The following is a 22,823-nucleotide window of genomic DNA, read 5'->3' as shown; positions in this document are numbered from 1 at the left end:
GGATGTTGTCTATATGGACTTTAGTAAGGCCTTTGACAAGGTTCCTCATGGAACGTTGGTTAAGAAGGTTCAATTAACCATATAACCATATATCAATTACAGCACGGAAACAGGCCATCTCGACCCTTCTAGTCCGTGCCGAACACATAATCTCCCCTAGTCCCATATACCTGCGCTCAGACCATAACCCTCCATTCCTTTCCCATCCATATAACTATCCAATTTATTTTTAAATGATAAAAACGAACCTGCCTCCAGCACCTTCACTGGAAGCTCATTCCACACAGCTACCACTCTCTGAGTAAAGAAGTTCCCCCTCATGTTACCCCTAAATTTCAGTCCCTTAATTCTCAAGTCATGTCCCCTTGTTTGAATCTTCCCTACTCTCAGTGGGAAAAACTTTTCCACGTCAACTCTGTCTATCCCTCTCATCATTTAAAAAACCTCTATCAAGTCCCCCCTTAACCTTCTGCGCTCCAAAGAATAAAGCCCTAACTTGTTCAACCTTTCTCTGTAACTTAGTTGCTGAAACCCAGGCAACATTCTAGTAAATCTCCTCTGTACTCTCTCTATTTTGTTGACATCCTTCCTATAATTAGGCGACCAAAATTGTACACCATACTCCAGAATTGGCCTCACCAATGCCTTGTACAATTTTAACATTACATCCCAACTTCTATACTCAATGCTCTGATTTATAAAGGCCAGCACACCAAAAGCTTTCTTTACCACCCTATCTACATGAGATTCCACTTTCAGGGAACTGTGCACAGTTATTCCCAGATCCCTCTGTTCACCTACATTCTTCAATTCCCTACCATTTACCATGTACGTCCTATTTTGATTTGTCCTGCCAAGATGTAGCACCTCACACTTATCAGCATTAAACTCCATCTGCCATCTTTCAGCCCACTCTTCCAACTGGCATACATCTCTCTGTAGACTTTGAAACTCTACTTCATTACCCGCAACCCCACCTATCTTAGTATCATCTGCATACTTACTAATCCAATTTACCACACCATCGTCCAGATCATTGATGTACATGACAAACAACAGTGGACCCAACACAGATCCCTGTGGCACCCCATTCGTCACTGGCCTCCAACCTGACAAACAACCATCCACCATTACTCTCTGGCATCTCCCATTCAGCCACTGTTGAATCCATCTTGCTACTCCACCATTAATACTCAACCATTGAACCTTCTTAACCAACCTTCCATGAGGAACCTTGTCAAAGGCCTTACTGAAGTCCATATACACAACATCCACTGCTTTACCCTCATCAATTTCCCGAGTAACATCTTCAAAAAATTCAAGAAGATTAGTTAAACATGACCTTCCAGGCACAAATCCATGTTGACTGTTCCTAATCAGACCCTGTTTATCCAGATGCTTATATATATTATCTCTAAGTATTCTTTCCATTAATTTGCCCACCACTGACGTCAAACTAACAGGTCTATAATTGCTAGGTTTACTCTTAGACCCCTTTTTAAACAATGGAACTACATGCGCAGTACTGGAGTATGTCAATTGTTGGGTATAAATGCAGGAGTAGCAAGATGGATTCAACAGTGGCTGAATGGGAGACGCCAGAGAGTAATGGTGGATGGCTGTTTGTCAGGATGGAGGCAGGTGACTAGTGTGGTGCCTCGGGGATCTGTGTTGGGTCCACTGTTGTTTGTCATGTACATCAATGATCTGGATGAAGGTGTGGTAAATTGGATTAGTAAGTATGCAGATGATACTAAGATAGGTGGTGTTGTGGATAATGAAGTAGATTTCAAAAGTCTATAGAGAGATTTAGGCCATTTGGAAGAATGGGCTGAAAGATGGCAGATGGAGTTTAATGCTGATAAGTGTGAGGTGCTACATCTTGGCAGGACAAATCAAAATAGGACGTACATGGTAAATGGTAGCGAATTGAGGAATGCAGTTGAACAAAGGGATCTAGGAATTACTATGTATAGTTCCCTGAAGGTAGAATCTCATGTAGATAGGGTGGTAAAGAAAGCTTTTGGTATGCTAGCCTTTATAAATCAGAGCATTGAGTATAGAAGTTGGGATGTAATGTTAAAATTGTACAAGGCATTGGTGAGACCAATTCTGGAGTATGGTGTACAATTTTGGTCGCCCAATTATAGGAAGGATGTCAACAAAATAGAGAGAGTACAGAGGAGATTTACTAGAATGTTGCCTGGGTTTCAGCAACTAAGTTACAGAGAAAGGTTGAATAAGTTAGGTCTTTATTCTCTGGAGCGCAGAAGGTTAAGGGGGGACTTGATAGAGGTCTTTAAAATGATGAGAGGGATAGACAGAGTTGACGTGGACAAGCTTTTCCCATTGAGAGTAGGGAAGATTCAAACAAGAGGACATGACTTCAGAATTAAGGGACAGAAGTTTAGGGGTAACATGAGGGGGAATTTCTTTACTCAGAGAGTGGTAGCTGTGTGGAATGAGCTTCCAGTGGAAGTGATGGAGGCAGGTTTGATTTTATCATTTAAAAATAAATTGGATAGGTATATGGATGGGAAAGGAATGGAGGGTTATGGTCTGAGTGCAGGTAGATGGGACTAGGGGAAAATAATTGTTCGGCACGGACTTGTAGGGCCGAGATGGCCTGTTTCCGTGCTGTAATTGTTGTATAGTTATATGGTTATATGTTTTGGATTGCCTACTTCTTGCCTAGAATTAATAAACTCTACGATTATGATACTGAAAAATAACAATTCTTCTTCTCATGTTAGAGTCATAGAGTATAGAGTGATAAAGTGTGGAAACAGGCCCTTCGTCCCAACTTGCACACACCAGTCAACATGTCCCAGATACACTAGTCCCACCTGCCTGTGCTTGGTCCATATCTCTCCAAACCTGTTCTATCCATGTACCTGTCTAATTATTTCCTAAACGTTGGGATAATCCCAGCCTCAACTATCTCATCTGGCAGCAAATTCTACACACCCATCACCCTTTGTGTGAAATAGTTACCCCTCAGATTCCCATTAAATCTTTTCCCCTTCAACTTGAATCTATGCCCTCTAGTTGTCAATTCCCCTTTCTGTGCATCCACCCAATCTATTCCTCTCATGATTTTGTTCCTGAAGCCTTTCTCACTTGGGATGGCGCATAAGGTAAAACTGCAAATACAACATTCTCCCTGTTCAGATTTCAATGAGAACCCAGTTGTAGTGAATTCAAACCAGAACTTTGAGTTGAATGGAAATATCTCCAAAGGGCTGGAAATCATTGTAAACCAAAGTCACTGGAAATCTCAGGTCACAAAGCACAAATAATTTAGCAATCATGATAAAATACAAATCCAATGTCTAATTATTTGGAATGAAAATAGAAAAACTGAACAGGTCAGGCAAAATCTGTAAGAAGAGATATCTGTGCCTTAATTTCCTCTATTTCATGGCTCTGATCTTTCTTCCACATGAACACAAACAAGACTGAAACCAGTCAATGAAGCAGTCTTTACTCTCCATAATGGCTCAATTTCCCTTCTCAATAATTGCATCAGACTGAATCTAATACATTACAATGTTAATACAGGGTGATCTTTACTTCCAACTATAATTCTTTGTTCCATTGCATAGATCAATTATTACATCAGCCATCACCATCTCACCTTAGTAACATTGATAGAAACATAGAAACATAGAAAATAGGTGCAGGACTAGGCCATTCATCCCTTCGAGCCAACACCACCATCCAATATCATCATGGCTGATCATCCAAAATCAGTATCCTGTTCCTGCTTTCTCACTGTATCCCTTGATTCCACTAGCTCTAAGAGCTGTATCTAAATCTCTCTTGAATACATCCAGTGAATTGCCCTCCACTGCCTTCTGTGGCAGAGAATTCCACAGATTCACAACTCTCTGGGCAAAAAGGTTTTTCCTCATCTCAGTCCTAAATAGCCTACCCCTTATTCTTAAACTGGATTCCCCCAACATCAGGAACAGTTTTCCTGATTCTAGCCTGTCCAATCCCTTAAGAATTTAATATATATAGCTTTATTAGATTCAATTTTCCAAAGACTTTCTGAAGGATTTTGTTTAATCTACAATACAAAAAGTTATTTTGTAAAAGCTCGAATGACTGACGTTAAACCAAGTACTTCGAACTTCTGCCGGCCTTTCATGATCATTTGGAATTACATCCCCCTTTTCTCTGGGTTCCTTTCTGTGGAACTTCTTTGGAATTCTCTGCCTGAACACTTTCATCTGTCCACCTTCCTCTTTATATTAAGCCACTCAAACAAAATGACTTTGACCAAGCTGTTGCTCAAAGACTTTAATCTCCACCTACTGTTTTTGCAGTTCTTAAAATGCTTTTGATGTTTAAAGGCAGAGCATAAAGTTAACTGAGTTATTAGACAAGAATCGAGTGTCACAATTGCCAAAGATCATTGCCAATAGGGGATTAATTCAAAATGATAAAATGAATTTACATTTAGGAGCTAAGACCCCAAAGGATAATGTCCTGATCAATAATTTAGCTTAAATATGTGACCTTTACATTAACAGGTTTATAGAGTTGATTTTATACTGGCCTTACCCAGTTGGCACAAAGCATGAATAAAATTAGTAATGAATTAGTGGTCAGACTTGTCAGTTGACATTCTCATTCCTGTTAAAGAGAAAGCTAAAATTTCAACATAAACTTGCTGTTAACAGAATAACTCTTGACTAGCATTATTGTTGGTTGCTTTGAGACAGAATGATGGTGTCATTCAATTCAGGCATCCTTCCACGGATTTACTTCAAAAAGGTATCTTCTACGCAGATCCAAGTCTGCTAATAAAAAGAAGCATCTCACGTTGATGGTAAATCAATTCCATGTGATTGATCTTAGATTATGTATTTCTTCTAAAGCATGGATGAGAGTAACATTATTTGGTTGCTGAAAGCTTTCTATCTTATGCAAAGTGAAATCCCGGTTGGCTAAAAGCATTGTAGCTCAAAAGACCTTTTTTTCTATTTGCATGATCGAATAATTGAGGAGAATGGCACAGTGACGCAGTGTTGGAGTTGCTGCCTTACAGTGTCAGAATCCCAGGTTCGATCCAGACTATGGGTGCTGTCTGCATGGAATTTGTACATTCTCCCTTTGAATGTGTGAGTTTTTTTTGGGTGCTCCGATTTCCTCCCACATTCCAAAGACAGGCAGGTTTATATGCTAATTAGCTTCTGTAAATTGGCCCTAGTGTTTAGGATAGAACTAGTGGACAATAGACAATAGACAATAGGTGCAGGTGTAGGCCATTCGGCCCTTCGAGCCAGTACCGCCATTCAAAATGATAATGGCTGATCATCCACAATCAGTACCCCGTTCCTGCCTTCTCCCCATATCCCCTGACTCTGTGTAAGGTAAGCGGTGCAGGCTCGAAGGGCCGAATGGCCTACTCCTGCACCTAATTTCTATGTTTCTATAAGGGTGATTGCTGGTTGGCTTGGATTCGGTGGAACAAAGGGCTTGTTTCCATGCTGTATCATTAAACTATACTAAACTAAACTAAACTAAACTTTTTGAGTGAATTTTCTTCAAGCAAAGGGTGGTAAATGTATAGCACAAGTTGCTAGAGGAGATAGTTGAGGCAGGTACTATCCCAACATTTAAGAAACATTTAAACAGGTACATGGATAGGAAAGGTTTGGAGAGATATGGACCAAATGCTGGCAGGTGGGACTAGTGTAGCTGAAATATGTTGGATGGAGTGCGGAAGTTGGGCCGAAGGTCCGGTATCCACACTGTATCATTCTATGACTCTAAACTAAACTAAACTAAACTAAAGCGATATTGCAACATTATTGTGAGTTTTGCTGTGAGTTTTCCTGCTCAAGAATTCATGAGGCAGAATAGACATTGCTAGATTGACACAGAGATATTTTAAAGTGAATGGAGCTAGAATGGATGTTTCCAATCAAAACTTAGTTTAGTTTAGTTTAGAGATACAGCACAGAAACAGGCCCTTCAGCCCACCAAGTCCCATGCCGACCAACGTTCCCCATACACTAGCACTATCATATACACAGGGGACAATTTAAAATATTTACCGGTCAATTAACCTACAAACCCTATGTCTTTGGAGTGTGGGAGGAAACCAGAGCATCCGACGAAGATCCACGCGGCACTGGAAGACCGTACAAACTCTGTACAGACAGCACCCGTGGTCAGGGTCGAACCAGGGTCTCTGGCAATGTGAGGCAATAACTTTACCACTGTGCTACCGTCCCACCCGTTATTGTCATATGCACCCCAGCAAACTGCTAGATTTCAACTAATGAAACCTCAGTAAGATCTGGATTTCTGGACGTTTATTGATGACTATGGAAGGCTGAAACTTCCAGAGGGATAGAGACACTGCATGTCAAAATTCCCTATATCTGGAGTTAATGTGGAGCCCTGTCCTGATGAGATACCCCAGCATCACACTGGAAATGCTGCTTGGATTTAACTTCAGGTCAGTCCCGATGTATTTAAAAAATTCTTACAAAATTACCAAGAGGGAGGCACAGTGGCATAGTTGGTATTGCTGCTGCCTCACAGTGTCAGAGGTTGAGGAGTAATCCTTGCCTTGGGTTCTGTCTGTGTAGACTTTGCATGCTCTTCCTGTGACCATGTGGGTTTCTTGGTGCTCCAGTTTCCTGCCACATCTCAAAGACATGCAGGTTTGTAGGTTAATTGGCTTCTGTAAATTGCCCATTGTGTGTAGGGTGAAAGTGGGATAACATAGAAGTAGCATGCTTGGGTGATTGATGGGCAGCGTGGACTTGGTGGGCCAGAGGGCTTGTTTCTATGCTGCATCTCTAAACTAAACTGAACTAAATCAATTTCAATGGGGATTCAAGGGCTGTGGATAAGGACAGAAGGGGAAAGTAAACTTCTTTTTAAATCATTTTACTTTTCTTTTAAATGTTTTTAGTATTTCAAAGTACTTACACGCATTTTTAATTATGTTAATTTTAAGACTCATTTAGTCAAGTCAAATAGAGTTTATTGTCAAAGGCACAGATACAGTGATGTACAGGAACAATGAAAATCTAGCTTGCAGCGGCATCACTGGTACCTAGACTCAGACAACACATAAAAACAAATGATACATAAATTTCACATAATACTATTGAAAGGAAAGTAGTTTGTTAGCATCCATCCATCTGTGAAAAATGATGGTGCAGCTTTGATGGTGCCCGGTTTGGAGAGGTGAATGTTTTATCCATGGTTGCATTTCCTTACGTGGCTAACTCGGCCTATCTTGGAAAAGAAAAAAGGCTGTGTAAAAAAACATGACATTAGAGCGAAATACAATTAGAAGATAAGAACAAGTCTATGGTAGTGCAACAGGTGGTTGGTAGCATATTCAGTCATTGTTATGATTGATTTATTATTGTTATAGTATTTAAACGTATCTGGATGTCAGATATATTAAAAATGCCACTTAAAATCCTTGACATTTATTTAACCAGAACTAATATTCTGCCCTCATCTTTATCAGAGGCATTCTGAGGTCGCTTAATTTCACCACCTTAGGCCTAATTGCTGCCTAGACCTCCCTCACTGAATACAGACTGGAGGGCCTTCAGAATCATCCTCCACATTCAGACCACATTAGCAGTGACCATGGATGGTGACTGTGGGTATCAATGGCAAACGTACAGATGGAATTGGCAATATATTTGGCCACACAGTTATGGGTATACAGGAAGTGGAGCAACCCTGAGGGGCACAAGTGTTGAGGGTCAGGGTAGAGGAAATCTTATGATGAATTCTAACCAATTGAGTTCTGCCGGTCAGGATGTCCAGAGGCCAGTGACAGGTGGAGGTTCTAAGACCAAGGTCCAGAAGTTTAGGGATGAGCTAATATGGTGTTGAAGGCTGAGCTGTAGTGAACAATTGAATCCTGACTTTGGAGTTCTTGTTGTTATGGTTATCCAGATGTTGTGTAAGGGAGATGATGTCCCCAGTAGACTGACCTATCTGGTACTCAAAATGCAAAGGATCCAGATCGTCTTGGTACAGAGGTTGGAAATTACCAATCTCTCAAAACATGTCATCAATATGGTCGATGTTAGAACTACTGGGCAGTAGTTACAGAGACAGCCAACTTTATTTTCTCGGGGTTTAGAATGATGGAGGTTTCCTTGCAACAGATAGGGACAGAGGATTGTTTAAGTGAGAAGTTGAAGATGTTGGCAATGACTGGCTAATTGATTAGTGCATGATGTAAGAACCCATTTAGTCACTTTCTGTGAACTTACACGTATTAAAGCAAATCTGTCTTCTGTCACCAAGATGTATAGGGCAGACCAATGGAGCAGGAGGAGATGTGCCTTGGTGAAACTTTGTTTGCCTATTCAAATCAGACATTAAGACATAGGGCGCTTCTGATAGAGATGCATTGTTGCCTAAGATAGGCCCTGATTTCAGCTTGTAGCCCATGATGATATTCGAGCCCTGCCACATTCGCCTGATATGTGCTTAGTTTAATTCTCTGGATTGTTTTTGAATCCTAGCTAGGCATCTCTGATATCCTTGCAGAGATCATACATGACCTTCTTTTATAGTACTGGATCATCCTTCATTGTCTATCCAGAGATGCTGCCTAATGTGCGGAGTTACTCAAGCACTTTATGTACATTCATTCAGGCTGGATGACGTGGTCTTGAACATTGTCCAGTTCACTGACTCAGGGCCTGGAACTACTAGGCATAAATAATTGGTATGTTGCTGCCTTCTTTTTTTTCAAGAATATTTTCTTGTTGTGCATAAAATTTGTAATAAAGAAAATTACACAAATACACTTTTGAATATCCACAACGGTATCCATCGTGGCGTTGAAGGACGAGAAACCGAAGCAAAGAAGTCAAAGCCAAATAACCGAATGGAAACAAAGCCGAAATGCCAAATAACCGAAAGGGCGGGATGCCTAAAAGCCAACTAACCGAAAGGCTGTGTCGCCTAAAAGCAAACTCACCGAATGCCACTCTGCCGAAAAGTCAAATAACGGACATGACGTCGCTGGGGGGTGGGACTTGTCAGCAATTGTTCCAAACCCCCACATTCATCACATCACTGGCCAGTGGAGACGGGAGGGTGGGGGTCATTTTCCCACAAAAGCCATTATTTGAATTTTCGACAGAGCGGCATTTGGTTAGTTGGCTTGTAGGCGACGCAGCCTTTCGGTTAGGTGGTGTTTAGGCAAAGCGGCCGTTCGGTGAGATTGCTTTTAGGCGACGCAGCCTTTTGGTTAGTTCGCTTTTAGGCGTCCCGCCCTTTCAGTTCGTTGGCGTTTTGGCTTCGTATGCTTTCGGTTATTTGGCGTTTCGGCTTCGTTTCCATTCGGCTATTTGGCTTCAACTTCTTTGCTTCGGCTTCTCATCCTTTTACGCCACGTCTGCACACGATCTACAACAATTGGGTGAGCATTCTCTACATTGTTACACTACATTACATTTTGCAGAACAGTTCAATCTAGTTTAGTTTAGTTTAGTTTAGAGATGCAGCACGGAAACAGACCCTTCGGCCCACCGGGTCCTCACCGAACAGCGATCCCCGCACATTACCACCATCCTACACCCACTAGGGATAATTAACACTTATACCAAGCCAATTAACCTACAAACCTGTATGTCTTTGGAATGTGGGAGGAAACCGAAGATCTCGGAGAAAACCCACACAGGTCACGGGGAGAACGTACAAACATGTTTCAGACAGCACCCATAGTTGCGATTAAACCCGGGTCTCTGGCCCTGCATTCGCTGTAAGGCAGCAACTCTACTGCTGCACCACCGTGGGCCAGAGACCCGGGTTATCAACATAAGATGCATAAACCCATTTAAACATTTTCTGAAGGAATAGGTTGCAATAATTTATTAATGTGCTAAGTTGTTATAAAGGAGAGAAAAATGCTTCCAGGACACCTTTAGTAAAATTAGCTTCACATATTTTATTTTGTTGTCATCTAAGTGTTGTTTCTTTCTGTAAATAGTGGAAATCTCTTCAAAATACAAAATGATTTCTAGAAAATATACAATTATACAACATTTAATTCACTAAACCAATTGTTAAATCATTTTGTATTTTGAAGAGATTTCCACTATTTACAGAAAGAAACAACACTTAGATGACAACAAAATAAAATATGTGAAGCTAATTTCACTAAAGGTGTCCTGGAAGCATTTTTCACTCCTTTATAACAACTTAGCACATTAATAAATCATTGCAACCTATTCTTTCAGAAAATGTTAAAATGGGTTTATGCATCTTATGTTGATAATATTTGGTTCCTCAGGAGCTGAAATAACTCATCCTAGGATATGCAGATTCATTCCTCCCCCATCCAAGTTATACCAGCTTCAAAATCGTCTTGTTGTCTCATTGTCGGTACTCGTTCTCACCTAAGAAACAGCTAACAATGGCCTTTATCATCGTTACTTTTATGCATATCTTTCATTCATTTGTCCTATATCTCTCTACATCACCGTCTATATCTCTCGTTTCGCTTTCCCCTGACTCAGTCAGAAGAAGGGGCTCGACCCGAAACGTTACCTATCCCTTTTCTCCAGAGATGCTGTCCGACCCTCTGAGTTACTCCAGCTATTTGTGGCTCTCTTTGGTTTAAATCAGCATCTGCAGTTCCATCCCCCATCAGTCTGAAGAAGGGTTTCGGCCCGAAACGTCGCCTATTTCCTTTGCTCCATAGATGCTGCTGCACCCGCTGAGTTTCTCCAGCATTTTTGTGTACCTTCGATCTTCCAGCATCTGCAGTTCCTTCTTGAAAACATCCTACAGATTTGTTTGATGTTTTAAGAAAATGTGTTTCCATAAGGTTTGAATGTATTGGAAGGCCAAAAACCTTTTTAGTTGTAGATTAAAGCAGATAAAAATAACATTAGTTCTTTGTGATGTACACCGCATGTATGATAGGGATTCAAAAATACACCCTTTGTCCCAACAAGCCCAAGCCGACCATCAACCATACATTTTCTCTAATCATACATGAATACTATTTTTTTCCAGGATTCTACACTCACCTAAATAGTAAGGGTAGTTTACCAGAGACATTTAAACAGCCAACATAATGTTGAAAGATTTTGAATGGATTTTCAATAGGTACGAGCTGCTTGATTTTATAGTTGCTGGGTTGGTTTTCTGGAGTTGCACCATTGATATTAAACAACCATAAAACACAGTAAACTCGATTATCAAGAAACATCAATTCAGTCAGTCAATGAGGCAACATATTGTAAATCTGGAAATCTGCAGTAAAAGCAGAAAATTCTGGAAATTCTCGATAGATGAGACAGCCTGCGGCACTTAGAGAGAGAAAGGAGAGATAAGATTTCAGGTTGATAATAATTTGTGAGAGGCGATTTTTGTGCCAATGCAGATCTGGGAATAAAAAGGGGAGAAAAGGGATAAAGGGAAATATCTGAGTTTGTATAAAAGATTTAAAGATGGATTGTGTAAATAGATTGCGGCAAATGGCTTGATAATCAGTAAATGGCAGAACCAGCAGCGAGATTAACTAGAAAAGGAGGCTTTGATATGCGTAGGAATGAACTGCACCGACAATTGACACAAAATGTTGAAGTAACTCAGCGGGACAGGTAGCATCTCTGGATAGAAGGAATGGGTAATGTTTCGGGGCGAGACCCTTCTTCAGACTGGAGAAGGGTCTCAATCAGAAACATCACCCATTGCTTCTATCCTGAGATGCTACCTGTCCCGCTGAATTATTCTAGCATTTTGTGTCTATCTTTGATATGAGTTATTAAATGCTTGTTTGGTACCCCATGCGCCCTACATTTGCACTCGCCTCAACACACCCTTTGAATCATGGCAGCAGAGATACCATCTCTGACATGCAATACAGTCAAAGGTACACAAAATTGCTGGGGAAACTCAGCGGGTGCAGCAGCATCTATGGAGCGAAGGAAATAGGCGACGTTTCGGGCTGAAACCCTTCTTCAGACCATGCAATACAGTCAATTGCCTAATTAACTCTCACTAAGATGGACAAGAGCAGCAGATGTACGGGAACATAATTATCTGCAGGTTTCATTTTAAGCTGCTCACCATCCAGACTTGGAAATATATTTTTGTTCTTTCATTGTAATTGCCTCTAAATCGCTACCCAAATTCTTAGAAGGACTACATTCTTTCAAAAAAAAAGGCTAATTTTCAGTTTCTCAAAGATAATTGGGGATGGACATTAACTTGGTCTTCAAGTGGTGCTCACATGCCATAACCCAATAGCAAATGATAACTGTACCACCTGTGATTTGTGTTTAGGGAGGGTGAGGTAGCAGATGTACGTACCTTGCAGAGGAAGGTGGCCATGGAAAGAGTTGAGTAGAAGTCCATAGTCAATAGTCAATTTTATTCATCACATACATCCGAAGGTACAGTGAAATGAATTTGCCAGCAGCGATATAATTGAAAAAGAACACACAATACACAATAAGATTTAACACAAACATCCATCACAACATTCTTCACTGTGGTGGAAGGCACAAAGTTCAGTCAATCCTCCTCCTTGTTCACCCGTGGTCGGGGCCATAAACCTCCGCAGTCACTGCTACGGACGGCTGGATGTACAGTCCCTCTCGTCGGGACCGTCGAACAGACCCGGAGGTCCCGAATCGGCACTTTCTTATCGGAGACGGCGGCTTCAGGATGTTGTAGGCCGCAGGCCGGCAGTCGGAGCTCTTCTCCTGGGATTCCCGACGAGGGATCCCAGGCTCCGGACGCCGCGCCCACGGCTAGATGAAAATTGTGCATGGAGATGGCAGAAAAGTGACAGGTTGATCCAGTGAATGTGGAGGCAGGTTAGGTGGAAGGTGAGAAGAAAAAGAACATCATCCTTCGTCCCAACATACGCATACTGGCCAACATGTCCCATCTACACTAGTCCCACCTGCCTGCGTTTGGCCCTTATCTCAATGAACCTGTCCTATCCATGTACCTGTCTAAATGTTTAAATTATGAAAAGAGTAAATTCCTTCTATTCTCACTAATAGAATGGTTCTATTCTCTCTCCACAATCAATCATGGGGTTCCTTTTAAGTTAGTTTAGTTTAGTTGAGTTGATTAGTTTAGTTTAGTTTAGTTTAGAGATATAGCATGGAAACAGGTCCTTCGTTCCACGGTGTCCATGCCAACCATTGATCACCCGTTCACACTTCTATGTTATCCCACTTTCGTATCTACTCCCTACACACAAGGGGCAATTTATAGAGGTCAATTAAACTACAAAGCCACATGCTTTTGGGATGGTAGGGGAAACTGGAGCACCCAGAGAAAACCCACGGCGGTCACAGGGAGAACATGCAGACTCCATACAGACAGCACCTGAGAACAGGATCAAAACCTAGTCTCTGCCACTGTCACACCCTTTTCTATAAATAAAAATCAGGACGCATGAAACATGGGCTGTCACCCAGTTAGTGCTATTCCTCTGTCAACATTACCCCCAGCCTATCATCAAAGAAGATTTTTCACAACATTGCTCCTGGGATTTTGGAAAATGAATATGTTGTCTTCTTTTTACGATAGACTAATCCATCACACCTCAGTACACGCCAACATCTGGTACAAAGTAAGACACAACATTCTGGAGTAACTCAGCAGGTCAGGCAATATCTCTGGAGACGATTGGATAGGTGATGTTTCAGATCGGCACCCTTCTTCAGACTGAATGTAAGGTGAGCGGGAAAGAAAGGCGGAAGAGAGGAGAGGCAGGACAGAATGTGGCCAGAAATCGCTGAAAGCAGGCAAGGGTTTTTTTTTGATTTAATAGGCGGATTGTTGGACACAGGCCAGAGATGAAAAAACAGGTGTGAGCCCACAAGGATTAAGAGTTGCGAATTGTGAAGCTTCGTAGGAAAGGTGAATGTAGGTGGTGGGCGAGGGGAAGGGAGAACCCGATGTAAGGTCAGCCAGGGTTCAGGGGAGGATGGTGATGGGAGGTGAAGAAGGGGGGGGGGGGGTACAAACTCCGTACAGACAGCATCCGTAATCAGGATTGAACCCGGGTATCTGGCGCTGTAAGGCAGCAACTCTACTGTTGCACAACCAGCAGTGACTAAAGGAAATATCTGAGGTTATAAGCCAAAAGGTGAATTTGATTCAGTAACATTCTCCTCAGAGTCAGGATGTCTTGGCTTGCGTTCCTCTATTTTGATTCAGGTAAGGGTGGATTTTCATTTTCCTTCATTACGCACGAGGTCACAGTTACAGCATTCCTCATAATTTCGAAGAACTAAATGAATGAATCACTTAATTAAAAAAAAATTGAAATGCTGAAAAAATGCAACAGATGATCATGTGTAGATTAATGTTTAAGTTTAAGAACTTGGATAACGTGTGGTGAATTTTGAACACAGTGTGTGGTTGATCTGGTTGCCATGGTGAAATAGCTCCGATCATGTGTAAGTTGTGAGATAGAATGTGAGAATTGCAGCAGTGTTAATTATGAGATTCTGGTATGAACAATATGCATTTTAGGTAGAAGTGTTGACTAATATTCATGTCGGTAGTCGGTGGTGCTGTGTCTGCGGCTGCGACTCACTTGCAGTCTGTTTCCCTCTTCCTTCTTTGTCTTATCGTTAATGTTAGATGTATGTAATAGTCTATTTTTAGTTGTGTATTATGTGGGGGGTGGATTAAACTTTTTTTAATCTCTTTCTTCAACGGAGCGGCGACTTTTTTCCGTGTCGTATCTCCGTTTGCGCTGCGCCGAACATCGAGGAGTTGGGCGGCCTCCAGCTGTGATTGACCTTGAGGACTCCGGTCGCAGAGCCGGTGGACTCGCAGAGCTGGCTGACTTTCGGAGGCTGTGGTGGCGCTGCTATTGGGGCTGTGGCTCTACTTTCGGAGGCTTCGGAGGCGGGCCCTGTGGTCTGTAACATCGGGAGCTCACAGGTCCCTGGTTGGCGACCGACTTTTCAGGAGCTCCAGCCACAGCAGGTTCGTCCACCCCAAAATCGCTTGAATCGGCCTGATTGCAGGACCTTTCATCACCCGGCGCGGCTCGGCCGTGGAATCTTCCATTGCCCAGCGGGGGCTTCAATATCTGGGGCCTCGATTACCTCGACGCAGCAGTTTAACTGCCTGACCACGGGAGAAGAAGCAAGGAAGAGATGAGACTTTTTTTATCTTCCATCACAGTGAGGAGGTGCCTGGAGGAGAGTCATTGTGATGACTGTTTATGTTAAATTTATGTGACATTATTTTGTTTGCTTTTTATTATTATGACTGTATGGCAATGACATTTCGTTAAAAAATATTTTGAACGACAAAAATTAAATTCAATTCAGGTGGAATGATGAATGTAGGACATGAAACCAGTGACGTTTTTGTGGGGTTTTGGGAGTTTGGTAAAGATCTTCATCTTTGAGCGAAGGTACACAAAAATGCTGGAGAAACTCAGCGGGTGCAGCAGCATCTATGGAGCGAAGGAAATAGGCGACGTTTCGGGCCGAAACCCTTCTTCAGACTGATGGGGGATGGCGGGGAGAAGAAAGGGAAAAGGAGGAGGAGGAGCCCGAGGGCTGAGGGATGGGAAGAGACAGCCCGAGGGCTGAGCAAGTGGAGGTGACAGCAAGGGCTAACAAAATTAGGAGAATTCAATGTTCATGCCCGCAGGATGCAGACTCCCCAAGCGGAATATGAGGTGCTGTTCCTCCAATTTTCGGTGTTGCTCGCTCTGGCCATGTCTTTGAGCCACTGTGTATTGCACTCCCAGTGCCTCTGCAAACTGTGCCTGGAGGTCCTTTTAAGGAACGGTATGTATTTCCAATTTTACCCTTCTTATGCCTCCAATCGCCATTAAAACACTGCTGCCTACTCTCTATGTTAGCTTTCTTCATTGTGTGTCAGTTCAAAATGTTTTCACAATGGTTGTAAAAACCTGTGACAGCCATAATGTGCCCTTTAAGTAGTGCAAACTGACTTTAAGTGGTGCTAACCACTTACGAAATAGCCCCCTGGAGAGGTGATGACAGTAAACAGTGATGCTATGACTCACAGCATTTAAGTGAAATTAGCCTGCAATCCTCATTGCAAATACTGTAGAAATAAGGAACTGCAGATACTGGCTTACAAAAAAAAAGACATAAAATGCTGGGGTAACTTAGTGGGTTGGGGAGCATTCCTGGAGAATTGGATAGCTAACCTTTTAGGTCAAAGAACGTTGGATCAAAGGGGAAAAAGAAAGTTGGAAGAGAGGAGAGACAGGACAAAGCATGGCAGGTAACAGATAAACACAGACAAGGGGTGGGGGGGGGGGGTTGATAAGCAGATGGTTGGACAAAGGCTATATAATGTGTGTGTGTACTTGTGAGCATGTATATATATATACACACTGAACTTTTTTTATCATTCTCTCTTTATCATATTGTTTACAATGTACTATGTTTACATATTCTGTTGTGTTGCAGCAAGTAAGAATTTCATTGTTCTATCTGGGACATATGACAATAAAACACTCTTGACTTGAAAACGGCCCTTCAGCCCACCGAGTCCGTACTGACCAGCAATCCCCGCACACGAAAACTATCCTGCACATACTAGGGAAAGTTTACACTTATTCCAAGCCCTGTACGTCTTTGGAGTGTGGGAGGAAACCGAAGCTCTCGGAGAAAACCCACGCAAGTCACGGGGAGAACGTACAAACTCCGTACAGACTGCACCCATAGTCGGGATGGCACCCGGTCCTCTGGCGCTGTAATGCAGCAACTCAACCGCTGCACCACTGTGCCACCCTTTTATAAAGTGTACCTAGCCCCTTGGCTCAGCAACTTCCAGAATGCACCTGAAATCAACATGTAGTGCATGGCCACAATGAGCACTCAGAGTGGCTTCTGACTTCGGGCCTAGCCCGACTACAACGATACGGTGCAGAATGCAATAGTCCGTGCAGTTAGCCAACAGTTAGCCAACCTGTCAGCTTCTTGTCACCACCTTTCAGCTCTTTAAAGTAGTCGCTTTCCTTTAATCTGAATTCCTGCAGCACCTGGAGAGCAGAGAGGGTTTTTAACGAACAGCTTCATCAAAGGTACATTTTAAGAACTAGTGTGAAACAAAAGCCTCAGAAATAGAGAGCCTGTGCTCTTGCTATGATTGTAGACATGGTGAGAAGATAAATGATTACGTATATTTATGATGTGCTGCTTGAAAGTAAACTATTTTGTCTGCTATTAAATTTTATGATCAGTATAAGCCAAAGTCTCAGAAAAGTGGATTCATGCACTGGCCATTAATGTGGCGGCAAACTTCATCAGGAGAATTATGAAGATTACTTTGAGTAGGTCATCTCAGAGCAGGTGAAGGGCACAATTATCATTAAGCATTTTTGACAACTTTGAGATGAGCTAGACTACACGGAATATTAACGTTTGTGTCACAGAGAGCCAAGAAATTATTCTTGACTCTCGTGAATATGTAATTCTCTCTGTTTCACAGAGATCACGATTAAACCCTGTAGACCTGACTATGTTATTTACCCTGAGGGCTTCCCCCTTCCCCCTTCACCGTATATACCGCATGGCATCTCCAGACAAGATAGAGATGGATGGGTCAGCTTCTTAATCAACACCTTGTAGTGCTCAGACATGACTGTCCTGGTGGTCTCATGCTCCCTAGACCTGTAAATCTAACAATGAAGTGCCATCCCTATTACATGCCATGGATATTCACCTCAGCTATCCTGACAGCAGTCTACATCCCTCCCCGTGCTGATGTGAAGGTTGCTTGGAAGGAACTGTACTGAACAACTGATAGCTGTGAGATAAAACACCCCAAGTCTCTGGTCATTGTAGCCAGGGACTTCAATCAAGTCATCCTCACGAGTGTATTACCAAAATACTATCAGCATGTCTCTTGTCTCACCAAGGGCAAGAACACCCTTGCCCCACTGCTACACATCTATAAAAAATGCCTAACCCACCATTCACTGGCCACATTTTGGGAAGTTTGATCATCCAGCTGTGCTTCTACTCACTGCCTACAAACAGGAACTGAAGTGGGAAGATCTAGCAGAGAAGGTTTTTCAGTGCTAGTCTGCAGAAATAAATGACATCCTACGAGACTGCTTTGAGTCAGTGGACCAGTCCAGATTCAGGGTATCTGTGGCCAACCTGAATGGGTACGCCACCGTCGTGACTTCCCGAGGCACAACGGCATAGGCCTTCCCGAGGCGGAACGGCAACGGAACCGGGAAACCGGCAGAGGACCCTCCCTGATTCAAATACTTGCAAGTAAGAATTTCATTATTCTATCTGGGAGATATGACAATGAAACACTCTACTTTAGTCATGTCATGATGCCTCCAAATCATTCCACTATTTCCAAGGCACAAGTTGGGAATGTAATGGATTATTCCCCGCTTACTTGAATGAGTGCATCTCGGAACAGTTTTCAAGAAGTTTGAGGTTATCCAGTGCATACATTTAATATTCCCCCAGTCAACCACCATAATCTTTGATCACACCATCAGTGACACGTCCACTTGATCCACCACAGACTTGCAGGTAGTTGCTCTGCCAGCTAATGTTTGAGCTTGGTCTGCCTCTATCTGGGTGAGGAAAACCAGCTGCATCTCACATAGCCAGAGCTCTTTAAAAAAACATATTGCAACTTGACCATGAATTAAATAAGGTATAGATTAACACAACAAATAATATGACATACAATCTTACATGAAATCATCAAAAGGGTGTCATAAATGTTACAAACAATCCTATTCCAAAATGACCTCTGTATTCTATACTTGACAAAGTTTTAACCGAGAATTCTTCTCTCTCTTTTGAAGGTAAATAATTCAGTTTGAACTTCCCTTGCAAGATGTCGTTTACCTCAAAAAAACGATAACAACTTGCAAGTTGCTCCATTCGATCATCCAAACATCAGTCATTCAAATACCACACTTATTTACAATTTGATTCTGCAACTTTCTGGTTTGAATGTACCACCTCCATCCTGTTTGTCCAATATTGGAACGTTTGCTGTCCAAACATTTATATAATCTGGATGTCTTGAAGAAAAATAATTGATTGTCCATCTAAAACATGTCAATGAATATTTCCCTTGATATTTACACTTACAAACACTTGATGAGGATAGAAGTGGAGCAGCTGGTAGAGCTGCTTCCTCACAGCACAGAGAACCCGGTTACTGACGTTGGGTGCTGTCTGTGTGGAGTTTACACGTCTCTCTGCGGCCCCGTGGATTTCCTCCGGGTGATCCGGTTTCCTTCCACATCCCAAAGACGTAAAGGTATGTAGGTTAATTGGCTTCTATAAATTTCCCTAGTGTGTAGGGAGTGGTCCGAAAGAGGGATAATATAGAAATAATGTGAATGGGCGATCGATGGTCAGTGTGGAAGTGCCAAAGGACCTGTTTCCATGTTTGTATCCCTAAACTAAGCTAAACTAAACATACCTTCCCTCAGACATTCATCCCCATTTTAGCTTTGTCCCACGAAGACATCCAAGCATGATTTCACTGGCTGCGCCACCACAGACCCGATCTCAATGCACTTTGGAGTACATTGCGGCTGTGCATACAACAACCCTTATCTCAATCTTTGTCACTACAATACTATAATTTATCTTCAATAAGCTCCCTGCCGAGGTGAAGCTATTCCAATGAGTGAAAGTGTAACTAACTTTCAACTACCTTTTTCCCCACTCCAGCCTTGGTCACTAAGCTCCATTACCGATGCATGTACATATCAGAAGGCTGATCTCTAAGTTATCATCCACTCCTTTACTGAAGCATAAAGGGACAGGAGCTTACCCAAAACAAGTGCAAACCATAGGTCATATGCCAACCTGGCTCTGTTGCACATATTCCCCCCAACATTAAAGATCCAAGATGAGAAACTGCAAACCATGAACCATTTTTCCATACCTGTAGTCTGAAGAAGGGTCTCGACCCGAACGTCACGTATTCCTTCGCTCCATAGATACTGCCTCACCCGCTGAGTTCCTCCAGCATTTTTGTCTACCTTCCTGAGGAGGCACCTCTCAATGATGATAAAATTTACCATTCTGAGGAAACCATTATCATCTCAAACTGTTTGAAATTATCATCTCAAGCAGTTTAAAACTCTTTTGATCTACTGATCAACTGGGGCTCTACTGATCTCTGCTTTTTGTCGTGCTTCTGAGACTGGACCATCTACACTTGCACCTCAAAGCAGGTGAGAGTTATTACAAAATACAATACAATACAACTTATTTGTTGTCATTTGAACCCAGAGTTCAAACGAAAATTTGGTTTCTGCAGTCATACAAACCAGAAGAACCAAGACACAACACAATTAACAGAACATCCATCACAGTGAATCTCTCCTCACTGTGATGGAAGTGTTGGTGTTGGAGCCCCGGCGTGCGCTAACAAGTCCCACGGCCGTTAAAGCCGCGCGGGCGATGTAAGGCCCCTCATCCTCAACCCCGCAACTCGGGCGGGAGAAGACGCCGTTGCGGAAGCCCCGAAAAAGCGGTCTCTCAGCAGGGACCCGCGGGCTCCCGGTGTTACTGTCTACCAGACCTGCGGTAAGCCTCTGAATCCCCGGGGGTCAGGTCGCAGCAGCGCGCACCACCGCTCCTCCCGCTCGAACTCAGCCAGCTCCACGATGGTGGGTAAGTCCGCAGCTCCGCGACTGGAACCCCAGGTCGTTCCGGTTGGAGGCCGCTCCACGGTGCTCGGCCCCAACGACAAAGGACACCCGACAGAGAAAAGGTCGGGTTCTCCGTGCAGGGGAAAAGAGTTTAAAAAGTTTCCCCACCCCCGCCCCCACAACACATGCCCAGTTAAAAAATAAATAAAACTAGTAAAACGAGACAAAAAAAAAAAAAAAAAAACGACAGACGGACTGCAGAGGCCGCTGCGACGTGAGTCGCGCCGCCCACCCAAAAGCTGTCTCCAGAGAATCCTCCAAAATTTACTGACATGATAAATGAACCAACATCAGTGTTTCATACATCCACACTGGAACAGGCCATTTGCCCCCCAATGTCCACGCCAAACGTGATGCCAGGTTAAACGAATCTCCTTGCCTATACGTTATTCATATTCTTCCATTCTCTGCGTATCTATGTACTTATCGAAATGTCTCTTAAATGCCACTGTCGTATCTGGCTCCACCACCACCCTCGACAACATTTTCAGCCACCCGCATTTTCTGTGTAAAATACCTATCCATACATCTTCTTTAATTTTGCTCCTTCACATTAAAAAATGCCCTTCGTCTTTGGGATTCAAACCTCGGTATCTCTGATAACTCAGAGTTACCCTTGCAGGGCAAAATTGCATTTAGGCTGCTCCAATGGACAGATCATGTCAGTTTATTCCCAATGCCATGGTCCTGAAATCAAAGGATTTTCTTTGTCATGGCGAAAGTTTACCTGGTGGACAGGGAAAGCAGTCCGAAGTTGCCCTCCTTGGAAAAAAAGCACTATGAGGAATCCTAGCCTCATTCTGCTCAATCTGGTGAAGAAGCTTCCAAAATGTAATTGAGTCTTACAGTCTTTTCACTGGGAATAGCAGAAGGAATTCACCACCATCCAGGACAGCTATGGTCTCACGTCATCTTATGAAGCAACTGTGGTAGAGACTGAGTCCCACATTAGCCTCATAATTTGCCTCAGAACACATAGAAACGGAATGAAATAAATAAATCCTTGATCCTGAAATGTGGTCAGAAAAAAAGCATCAACACCTGGGTCTTACCTTACACATAATTTTGTTTGAACCTGGTTACGTAAACAATAAGAATGATGCTAAGATCCGGGATTAGAGAGAAAATGTGAAATATCCATATTTGTATTCTCCATTAGCAGCCCTTAAACTTGAATGCTATGAAGGTGGTTTTATGTAAATAGGCTTCTGCATTTCCTACAATGCAGTGGTGAATACATTTCGAAATTCATGGCTTTTAGAGTTTTTGTGATGCAAAAGGCACTATAAAATAAAGTCATCCCTCTTTCATGAGCTTGGGTGAAAGAGAGCTCAGATCTGAAAAGGGCATGGTTTCTGTTCATTGCAGAGTATAAAAAGAGAAAACCTGGCAGTGTGTAGATGGCATTTATCTCTGCTATAATCGCCCTTTTGTCCTGGCGCTAATTTTCCCCTTTTATAAATAAACCTGTGAATCCAGAATGGGCTCAGGGTTGGAATAAGTCTTTGTGCTTGGTTGCTTGGGATCAGAACTACATAGTAACATTATATCATTCGGAAGAAGGTAGATACCACAGGGGATTACTGTTGCACTGAGAGTAATTATTATGTTTCCAACCACTTCTTCTGTCATTTGATCCTTGATCTTACACAGTTCTCCATAAACCGAGTTTCCCAGTGGAATTTAGTTACATACTGTACCTTGAAGGTTTGTAGCATACACAGATTTTCAACATCCTGTTGAATAACATAAGTTTAAGTGTTGATGAGTGAACAAAAAATATTGGTGTAATTCCCTGTTTTTCTGAAATATGCCAACAAAGTACAATTTAAATATCCCTGAAAATGTACTTTCTTGATGGCTTGAATATAAATTTTCATCTGTTTGCAGCCTATGTGCATTATATCTATTAAATGAGTCACTTGTTTTTGTGATACTTATATAACTACAATACACTGAAAGACCAATGCATTGTCATGTCTAATATTAATCAATTGGAGCTTAACAATTATAGTAAAATAATTTAAATAGAAGAGAGTGGACAGATTTAGCAGATCAGGGGAAATAAATGTTTCAGGTTGAACATCCGTATGTCTGATTTATAGCATCTGCCTCTTGATTTTTA

The sequence above is a fragment of the Amblyraja radiata genome, chromosome 20 (assembly GCF_010909765.2).
Source record: "Amblyraja radiata isolate CabotCenter1 chromosome 20, sAmbRad1.1.pri, whole genome shotgun sequence".
Lineage (NCBI taxonomy): Eukaryota > Metazoa > Chordata > Chondrichthyes > Rajiformes > Rajidae > Amblyraja > Amblyraja radiata.
The sequence above is the reverse complement of the archived record's forward strand: the minus strand, read 5'-3'. Positions refer to the sequence as shown.